Genomic DNA, 9,776 nt, shown 5'->3' with positions numbered 1-9,776 from the left:
AGCCGGGCTCCCATAATCCAGACGGGACTGGATTAACGCCTGGTAGAGCCGCAACAGTGTAGAGCGGTCGGCGCCCCAGTGGGTGTTGCTCAAGCATCGCAGAGCGTTTAGATGCCGCCAACACGTCTGTTTCAGCTGCCGGATATGAGGCAGCCAAGTCAACCGGGCATCGAAAACCACCCCCAAAAACCTGTGGGTCTCCACCACAGCAAGGAGTTCGTCGGCAAGATAAAGCCGCGGCTCAGGATGGACTGTTCGGCACCGGCACAAATGCATAACGCAGGTCTTGGCTGCCGATAACTGAAACCCATGCGCTACAGCCCAAGACTGCGCCTTACGGATAGCGCCCTGTAGCTGACGTTCAACAGCTGCAATGCCAGTAGAGCTGTAATAAAGGCAGAAGTCGTCAGCATACAGGGAAGCGGAGATAGAATTTCCCACGGCCGCAGCAAGCCCGTTAATGGCTATTAAAAACAGACAGACACTTAAAACAGAGCCCTGTGGCACACCGTTCTCCTGGACGTGGGAGGAACTATACGAGGCCGCGACTTGCACGCGGAAGGTACGACACGACAGAAAATTGCTGATAAAAATCGGCAGAGGACCCCGAAGACCCCATCCATGGAGCGTAGAAAGAATGTGATGACGCCACGTCGTATCGTACGCCTTCCGCATGTCGAAAAAGACAGCGACCAGGTGCTGACGGCGGGAAAAGGCAGTACGGATGGCCGACTCCAGGCTCACCAGATTGTCGGTGGCGGAGCGGCCTTTACGGAACCCACCCTGAGACGGAGCCAGAAGGCCCCGAGACTCCAGTACCCAATGCAAGCGCCGGCTCACCATCCGTTCAAGCAACTTGCAAAGAACGTTGGTGAGGCTAATGGGACGGTAGCTGTCCACCTCCAGAGGGTTCTTTCCAGGTTTCAAAACGGGGATGACAATGCCTTCCCGCCATTGCGACGGAAACTCCCCCTCGACCCAAAGACGGTTGTAAAGATCGAGAAGGCGCCGCTGGCAGTCCACTGAAAGGTGTTTCAGCATCTGACAGTGGATGCCATCTGGCCCAGGAGCGGTATCAGGGCAAGCAGCGAGGGCACTGCGAAATTCCCACTCACTAAATGGAGCATTGTAAGATTCTGGGTGGTTGGCGCGAAACGAAAGGCTCCGACGTTCCATCCGCTCTTTAATGGAGCGGAAGGCCTGGGGGTAATTCGCAGAAGCGGAACTCATAGCAAAATGCTCTGCTAAGCGATTGGCAATGACGTCGGAGTCAGTACAAACTGCTCCATTCAGTGAGAGCGCAGGGACGCTGGCAGGTGGCCGATAGCCGTAGACGCGTCGAATCTTGGCCCAGACCTGCGAGGGAGTGACATGGAGGCCAATGGTGGACACATACCGCTGCCAGCACTCCTTCTTGCCTTGGCGGATAAGGAGGCGGGCCCGCGCACGCAGCCGTTTGAAGGCGATAAGGTGGTCGAGGGAGGGGTGTCGCTTGTGACGCTGGAGCGCCCGCCGGCGATCTTTAATCGCTTCAGCGATCTCAGGCGACCACCAAGGCACAGCCTTCCGCCGAGGGGACCCACAGGAATGGGGAATGGCAGATTCGGCGGCAGTAACGATGCCGGTGGTGACCGATTGAACCACCGCATCAATGTCATCGGTAGAGAGAGGCTCAAAAGCGGCAGTGGAGGAGAACAAGTCCCAGTCAGCCTTATTCATAGCCCATCTGCTAGGGCGCCCAGAAGAGTGGCGCTGTGGTAGTGACAAAAAGATCGGAAAATGGTCACTACCACACAGGTCGTCATGCACACTCCATTGGACAGACGGTAAGAGGCTATGGCTACAGATTGAAAGGTCAATGGCGGAGTAGGTGCCATGCGCCACACTGAAGTGTGTGAAGGCACCATCATTTAACAGCGAGAGATCGAGCTGCGACAATAAATGCTCATTGATGGCGCCTCGACCTGTTGCCACTGACCCACCCCACAGAGGGTTATGAGCGTTGAAGTCGCCCAATAGCAAGAAAGGTGGCGGCAATTGGGCGACCAGTGCAGCCAGGACATGCTGCGAGACATCACCATCCGGTGGAATGTAAAGACTGCAGACGGTAACAGCCTGTGGCGTCCACACGCGTACAGCGACAGCCTCTAAGGGCGTCTGGAGAGGGACAGACTCGCTGTGCAGAGTGTGAAGGACATAAATGCAGACGCCACCAGACACCCTTTCATAAGCTGCTCGGTTCTTGTAATAACCCCGATAGCCACGGAGGGCGGGGGTTCGCATCGCCGGAAACCAAGTTTCCTGGAGAGCAATGCAGAAGAAAGGGCGAAGGCTGAGAAGTTGGCGGAGCTCAGCTAAATGCTGGAAAAAACCGCCGCAGTTCCACTGGAGGATGGTATTGTCCATGGCTGAGAAAGGCGTGAAAGGACTGGGAAGGCAATTTACGCCGCTTGTTCACTCACTGCCACCGATTCAGTACCCGGACGAGAGGCATCCATGGCGTCTGAGGGACCAGCGAGATCAAGGTCCTCAGCGGACGCTAGAATCTCGACTTCATCCTCAGACGCAGAGCGCGAAAGGTGCGGTGGGGTTGGTGCCACCGCAAGTTCTTTAGCCTTAGAGGTCTTTCTCTTGGACTTCTCTCGCTGAACCTTGGGTTTCACCGGCTGGGAAGGCTTCACCGATTCAGTCTCCGGGACAGAGGAGGATCGTGAAGCCCTACGCCCGGCTGCTGGTGAGGACTTATGCCACTGGTGGCCGTCATCCTTCCCGCTGGGGGAACCCTGGGAAGGGAGCGTCCCAAGGGAACTCTTACGGGCGAGAGTAGCCGAAGAAGTTAGGCGCTTCTCCGGCTGAGAAGCGGGGACGGACGTCCCCGACGGGTGGGAGGAGGTTGCTCCTGAGGTAGGTGGTGCAGGAGCAACCGGTTGGGGAGAGCCCCCCACGGGCAAGGGGGCAGAAGGAGTCGTACTGCTTATCGAGCTGGCTGGAAGTCTCGCAACGGATGGAGCTAGCACAGTTGTTGTAGCAGCTGCATATGAAGATGTCATTCTCACAGGATGGAGTCTGTCATATTTCCGTTTGGCCTCAGTATAGGTCAGCCGGTCCAGGGTCTTATATTCCATGATTTTGCGCTCTTTCTGAAAGACTGTGCAGTCAGGCGAGCAAGGTGAATGGTGCTCCCCGCAGTTGACGCAGATGGGAGGCGGGGCACATGGAGTATCGGGATGAGACGGGCGTCCGCAATCTCGACATGTGAGGCTGGAAGTGCAGGGGGAAGACATGTGGCCGAACTTCCAGCACTTGAAGCACCGCATCGGGGGAGGGATATAGGGCTTGACGTCACATCGGTAGACCATCACCTTGACCTTTTCCGGTAACGTATCACCCTCGAAGGCCAAGTAGTAGTAGTAGAGGGGTTTTGGGGGCGCACGACAGCAAGGTCTTCAGCGCCCGTGCAGTATCACAGTGAGACGGGTGTCAAGGAGAGAGAGAGAGAGGAAAAAAAAAAAAAAAAAAAAAAAAAAACCCTCAGAACATTGACATAAAATGGAACATAAAACACGGGGAACAATCATTGAAAAAATGTGCTCACCCACACCGAAGCGTGGGATGAAGCAGGGCGTCAGCAGTAAAACATGGACAACACAGGAAGAAAATGGTAGAGGGAGCTAAAACAATGTAGCACATGGAAGTGGCTGGCTGACCGCAAGGAAAAAAGGGGAGGAGTCAGCCACTCTGCAACACACTAAAACCTCCAGCCTAAAAGCTTAGGCCAGAGTCCAGATACATCACAGAACTTAAAAACCCTAGACACACACGTCTCATCGTCAGCTAAAACACAAGGCAGAGCCCCATCAACTTGTGCTTCTGCCCTTGCATCACGGTATAAAATGCAGTCTGTTAAAATGTGCCGGACAGAGATGTGCACACCACAAGCGTCACAAAAGGGAGGATCCTCCCGCCGTAATAAATAGCTATGCGTCACAGGACAGTGCCCAATCCGCAGACGTGTGAGGGCCACCTCTTCCCGCCTGAGCAACCGGCAGGAGGAACGCCACGGCCGAGTGGTTGACTTTACCGACCGCAGTTTATTGGCCGACACCGCCAGCCATTCGTCCTCCCACAACTCCATGCACTTCCTGTGGAGTGCAGCGATGACTGACTGCAAGGGGATAGGACACTGGACCACATCATGCTCTCTGCAGGCCTCCTTGGCAGCCCGGTCAGCCTGTACATTGCCCCATATGCCGACATGACCAGGCACCCAGCAGAAGGATACCTCTTTACCCCGCTGTTGGAGCGAGTACAGTTGGTCAGGTATCAACTGGACCATCTCCTCAGTCGGGTATAGGCTCTGCAGCGATTGTAAGGCACTAAGAGAATCGGAGCAGAGAAGAAATCGATCGCCCCGAACACGATGCATCTGCTCCAGTGCCTTCAGGATCGCGTGGAGCTCCGCTGCGAAAACGGTATATTCAGCAGGGAGGCGAATCCGGGTGACACGATCAGGGAACACCACAGAACAGCCTACGGAAGTCTCCTGTTTCGAGCCATCAGTATAAACGACAGTGAAACCGTGATGCAGGTCTAAAATGCTAAAAAACAGAGATTGGAACGTAAAATCTGGTGTGCCATCTTTCTTAAAACGAGTCAAATCTAAAATAAATTTGGGACGCCGGAGGAGCCAAGGTGGAGATCTGCTCCAACCGCGACGTAAAACACGAAGACCAGCCACAGACATTGCAGCGAGGCAATCCTGTGCGCGAATCCCATAGGGCTGCGTCGCACGTTGCCGGTTATGAAATAACCGTGCCAGAGGAGGCTGAGCAACGGTATGGTATGCAGGTGTGTATGGTGTGGACAAAGTTTTATACGCCTGGCGTACCGTAAGTAGCCGTCGTCGCATATGAAGTGGCGGTTCACCAGCCTCTGCACAGAGGCTTGGTATGGGGCTAGTTCGGAATGCCCCAGTGGCCAACCGCAGCCCTTCATGGTGGACAACGTCCAAAATCTTTAAGTACGAAGGCCTCGCAGACCCATACACCGTGCACCCATAATCGAGCCGAGATCGCACAAACGCCCTGTAAAACTGGAGCAGACAAGTCCTGTCAGCTCCCCACGTACTGTGGCTAAGACATTTTAAAATGCTCAAAGCCTGAAGCGACCGCCGTTTCAGGTCTTTAAGATGAGGTAACCACGTGAGCCTCGAGTCAAAAATGAGACCCAGAAATCTCACCGTGCCTTTAAAAGAAAGAATAGTGTCCCTCAAGCGCAACTCAGGAAAGGTTAAAATCGAACGAGAACGGTTAAAAAGAACACATACAGACTTCTCGGTGGAAAACTTAAATCCACTCTTCAGCGCCCAGTCATCCAAACGCCTAATCGTAAGTTGCAACTGACGAGTTGTCGTTGCAAGGCTTGAAGAAGAGCAGAACAAAGAGAAATCATCCACAAACAAAGAACACTGGACAGGACTTTTCACCATGGACGTAATGCTATTAATAGCGATGGCAAACAGAGTCACACTTAAAACGCTACCCTGAGGGACACCATTCTCCTGCTCAAAGCGATCAGACAGGACGTCACCAATTCGGTATCTAAAATATCGTGGCGAGAGGAAAGACTGAATAAAAAGAGGAAGACAACCACGAAAACCCCAGTCGTGAAGCTGCTCCAGGATGAGACGCCGCCAAGTGGTATCGTAGGCCTTCTCGATGTCGAAAAATACACCTATAAGGTGATGACGGCGTAGGAAAGCTTGTTGGATAGCCGCCTCCAGGAGGGCAAGGTTATCGAAGGTGGAACGAAACCTCCTGAACCCACACTGAAAGCGACTAAGTAGTTGCCGGGATTCTAACATCCAGACAAGGCGGCGGTTGACCATCCGCTCCAAGGACTTCCCTATGCAACTAGTGAGGGCAATACTACGGTAGCTACTTGGGCTCGAGCGGTCTTTCCCAGGTTTTAAAAAAGGGATTAAAACTGCCTCACGCCACGCGTCAGGAAAGTGACCCGACGCCCAAATGGCATTAAAAAGTGCGAGGAGGATTTCTTTGTTGCGCATTGTGAGGTGCCATAGCATACTGTAATGGATCCTGTCGTGACCAGGGGAAGTGTCACGAGCTCCAGACAATGCAGAATCCAGCTCCCACATAGAAAAAGGGCAGTTGTAAACTTCATGAGAGGTGGGCTGGAAGTTCAGACTACACCTCTCAGCAACCGCTCTATGGCGCTGGAAACCTGGATCCTGACTGGTTGTGGCAGTAACTGTCGCAAAATAGGCTGCCATAGTCTGGGCAATGTCCCGCGGATCTGTGTGGAGAGTGCCGTTATTCAGTACAGCAGCTATGGGGCACCTCCCTCCTCTGCCAGAAATTCTCCTAATGGTCTCCCACACAATGGAACTCTTGGTGGAACGATTAACGGTGTTCAGGAACTTTTGCCACGACCTCTTCTTGCTCTCACGAATAATTCGGCGACATCTCGCCCTCGCCACCCGAAAGGCAGCAAGATTCTCAGCAGTCGGCCGACACTTGAACCGCCGCAGAGCCGCACGCCTGGTCCTGATTGCAGAGCGGCATTCGTCACTCCACCAAGGCACAGGTGGCCTTTTCCAGTGACCTGTGGACTGTGGAATGGATGCCGCAGCGGCATGGAGGACCGTTTTGGTAATATGATCCACCCACACCTCAACATTCGCACAGTGTTCGAATTGGGCCAACTGGCTATAAAGTGTCCAGTCAGCTCCACTGAGCACCCATCGTGGTGGTCTCCTGTCGGGGCCCACGCCATCTGGCAGGTGAATCCAGATTGGGAAATGATCACTGCCGTGCAAGTCAGCGACCACTTCCCAGTGAGCACTAGCGGCAAGAGCTGGAGAGCAAAGCGAGAGATCAATGGCAGAGAACGACCCAGTCGCCGTGCAGAAATGAGTACTCTGTCCTCCATTGAGCAAGTAGGCACAGGATGACAGGAGAAGCCTCTCAATTGCTCTACCCCTGGGGCAGGTAATTGCAGAGCCCCAAAGCACATTGTGGGCATTAAAATCACCACAAATAATGAATGGCTGGGGGAGCTGTGTAAGAAGGTCGGTGAGGGCCGCTTCATCAAGAGCATCATGTGGGGGCAAGTAAAGTGAACATACAGTCAATGGATGACGCACGTGCACGGACACAGCGACGGCCTGTAGAGTCGTCGTAAGTGAGAGAGGCGAGGAATGGTAGTCTGTCCTGACGAAAATACCGACGCCTCCTCTAGCTCTCTCTCCACGCAGGTCGTCCTTTTTGTGGAGTGTATAGCCTCGTATCTCAGGGGAGTATGATGGATGGAAATACGTCTCCTGGAGACAGAGACACAATGGTCGACCCTGAGAAAGTAGACGAAGTTCCTCCACATGCGTCCTGAACCCTTGCAAGTTCCACTGGAGTATGGGAGCCATCTATGTTGGGGGTAGCACCTTCATCCTGTCTCTCCGACGGGGCGGGGAGACCGCAGCAGGTGGAGGGGCAGGCGTGGGACGAGATGATTGCCCCACACATACATCGTACTCCATCAACTCTGGGGAAGAGTCAGATGAAGCCTCGCGTAAAACAACATCCGCATGGTCAGATGGTTTACCACGGGATTTGACCCGCTGTTGCTGCTGCACAGTAGCTTTCTGTGGCTTGGTGGACTTTGGGGGAGCGGATGTGGGAGTGGTAAGTGGCGCACTGGGCTTGGGGACAACCTCAGCTGTTGGAGGCGCGAGGGGCTGGACCAAGTCCGCCACTGTACCTTTGTCTGCCGTTCGAGTAGGGGCTACTGGCTCTGGAACACTGGCTGCGTTGCAAGTGCACTGGCAGCTACAGGTGTTAGTGCCAACACTCACCACCTCAGTCTGCGTTGAGGCATCGACCTTTGGAGTAGGCTTCTGTACCAGGGATGCAAAAGATGTAGCAAATGTGGGAGGTTGCATCGACTTATAAATCTTCTTGGCCTCACCATAGGGGATACGCTTGGTTGTTTTGATTTCCTGGACCTTGCGTTCCTCTAAAAATATGCGGCAGTCCCTACTCCAAACAGGGTGGTTCCCAGAGCAATTAATACATTTAGCCAGAGACGAGCAACCAACTCCTTCATGAGCAGCCTGACCACAGTTTCCACAAGTCGCTTCGCCTTTACAGCCTAAGGTGGTATGCCCAAAACGCTGGCATTTGAAACAGCGCATTGGGGCCGGGAAATAAGGCCTCACACTAAGGCGAAGGAAGCCAGCTTTAACATGTTCAGGAAGTGTTGTGCTACTGAAGGTCAGAATAAAGGAGTCGGATTTGACAAGAGTGCCATCAACCCTCTTCATGATGTGTTGGACATCAACGATACCTTCCGGAGCCCACTCACGTTGCAGTTCTTCCTTGGGAATATCAGCTAGATCCCGGCATGTCACAACACCTTTGCTATAGTTCAAGGTGCTGTGCAGTTCGGTGTCTATGGCATACTCTCCAAGGCATTTAGCAGATTGGAGGTTAGTTGCTTGCTGGGAAGTGGAAGTTTCCACTAGCAATGTCCCATTACGTAAGCGCTTCACTGATTTTAAGGAGCCACAGATTCCCTCCAATCCCTTTTGTATATAGAAGGGCGAAACCTTCTCGAAACTACCCTCCTTCCGTTTCACAATGAGAAACACATTCGGATTACCAGAATGCATTCTGTTACCTAAGACTGGGCTTGTGAAAGAAGCGCCGGAGTCAGGGGGACTGACTGCACGGGCCCTCTTAAGAGACTGGGTGTTAGAACCTTCCAGCGGCCCACCCTTTCCGCTGGGAGGAGGAAAAGAGAATTTCGAAGGATCCATCTCGGTCCCACGAGCAGCTAGGGAACTAGAAGTCCACCTAGACAGAGCCCCGCGTGCCTAGGTAAGCCTTATACAACTGAGGTGCGGCAGGTTCCCCAGAGGTTGCCCGCTACCGACTGTTCCACCTCAACAGCCATGCATCTCATCAGCGCGCAGCACACCTTGAGATTGAGGGTTTTTTTATAGAGGTTTATTCCATCCTCGCGATCCGGGCGGTCAAGCCAAGATCCCCATTCCCTGAGACACACAACATTCCACCGCCGCGCCGCACGGTGGTCGTTGAAGTATGCTTAGAGGTTACGGTGACAGGGGACTGGCGGCGCTTACCAGTCCCCAGCTCAGGAACCCCGGGGTCGCCAAGCCCGTACCCAGCAAACGAATGCTGAGCCCCTGGGGGCTCGAAGGCCAAGATGAAGGCACCGGTAGCAACCTGATTGTCCCTCGGACCCCGATGAACGCGCCGGACGAAATGAACACCTCTACGTTCTAAGTTGGCGCGCAGCTCGTCATCAGACTGCAAAAGGAGATCCCTATGGAAAATAACACCCTGGACCATATTTAAACTCTTATGTGGCGTAATAGAAACGTTAACATCCCCCAACTTGTCACAAGCAAGTAACCTGCGGGACTGGGCGGAGGATGCCGTTTGTATCAGTACTGATCCAGAGCGCATTTTAGACAAGCCCTCCACCTCCCCAAACTTGTCCTCTAAATGCTCTACAAAGAACTGAGGCTTCACGGACATAAAAGATTCCCCGTCAGCTCTGGTACAGACGAGATACCGGGGCGAGTATCTTTCGCTCTCATTCATAGCCCTTCGTTCCTCCCATGGTGTGGCCAGGGAGGGGAACGATTTGGGGTCATACACATTAGCCTTGAATTGAGCCTTGGAACGCTTAGAGACTGCTGACGGCTGGCCGCCAGCAAGAGATGATGTACCACG

The sequence above is a fragment of the Schistocerca piceifrons genome, chromosome 6 (genome assembly GCF_021461385.2).
Source record: "Schistocerca piceifrons isolate TAMUIC-IGC-003096 chromosome 6, iqSchPice1.1, whole genome shotgun sequence".
In the NCBI taxonomy this organism is placed as follows: domain Eukaryota; kingdom Metazoa; phylum Arthropoda; class Insecta; order Orthoptera; family Acrididae; genus Schistocerca; species Schistocerca piceifrons.
The sequence above is the reverse complement of the archived record's forward strand: the minus strand, read 5'-3'. Positions refer to the sequence as shown.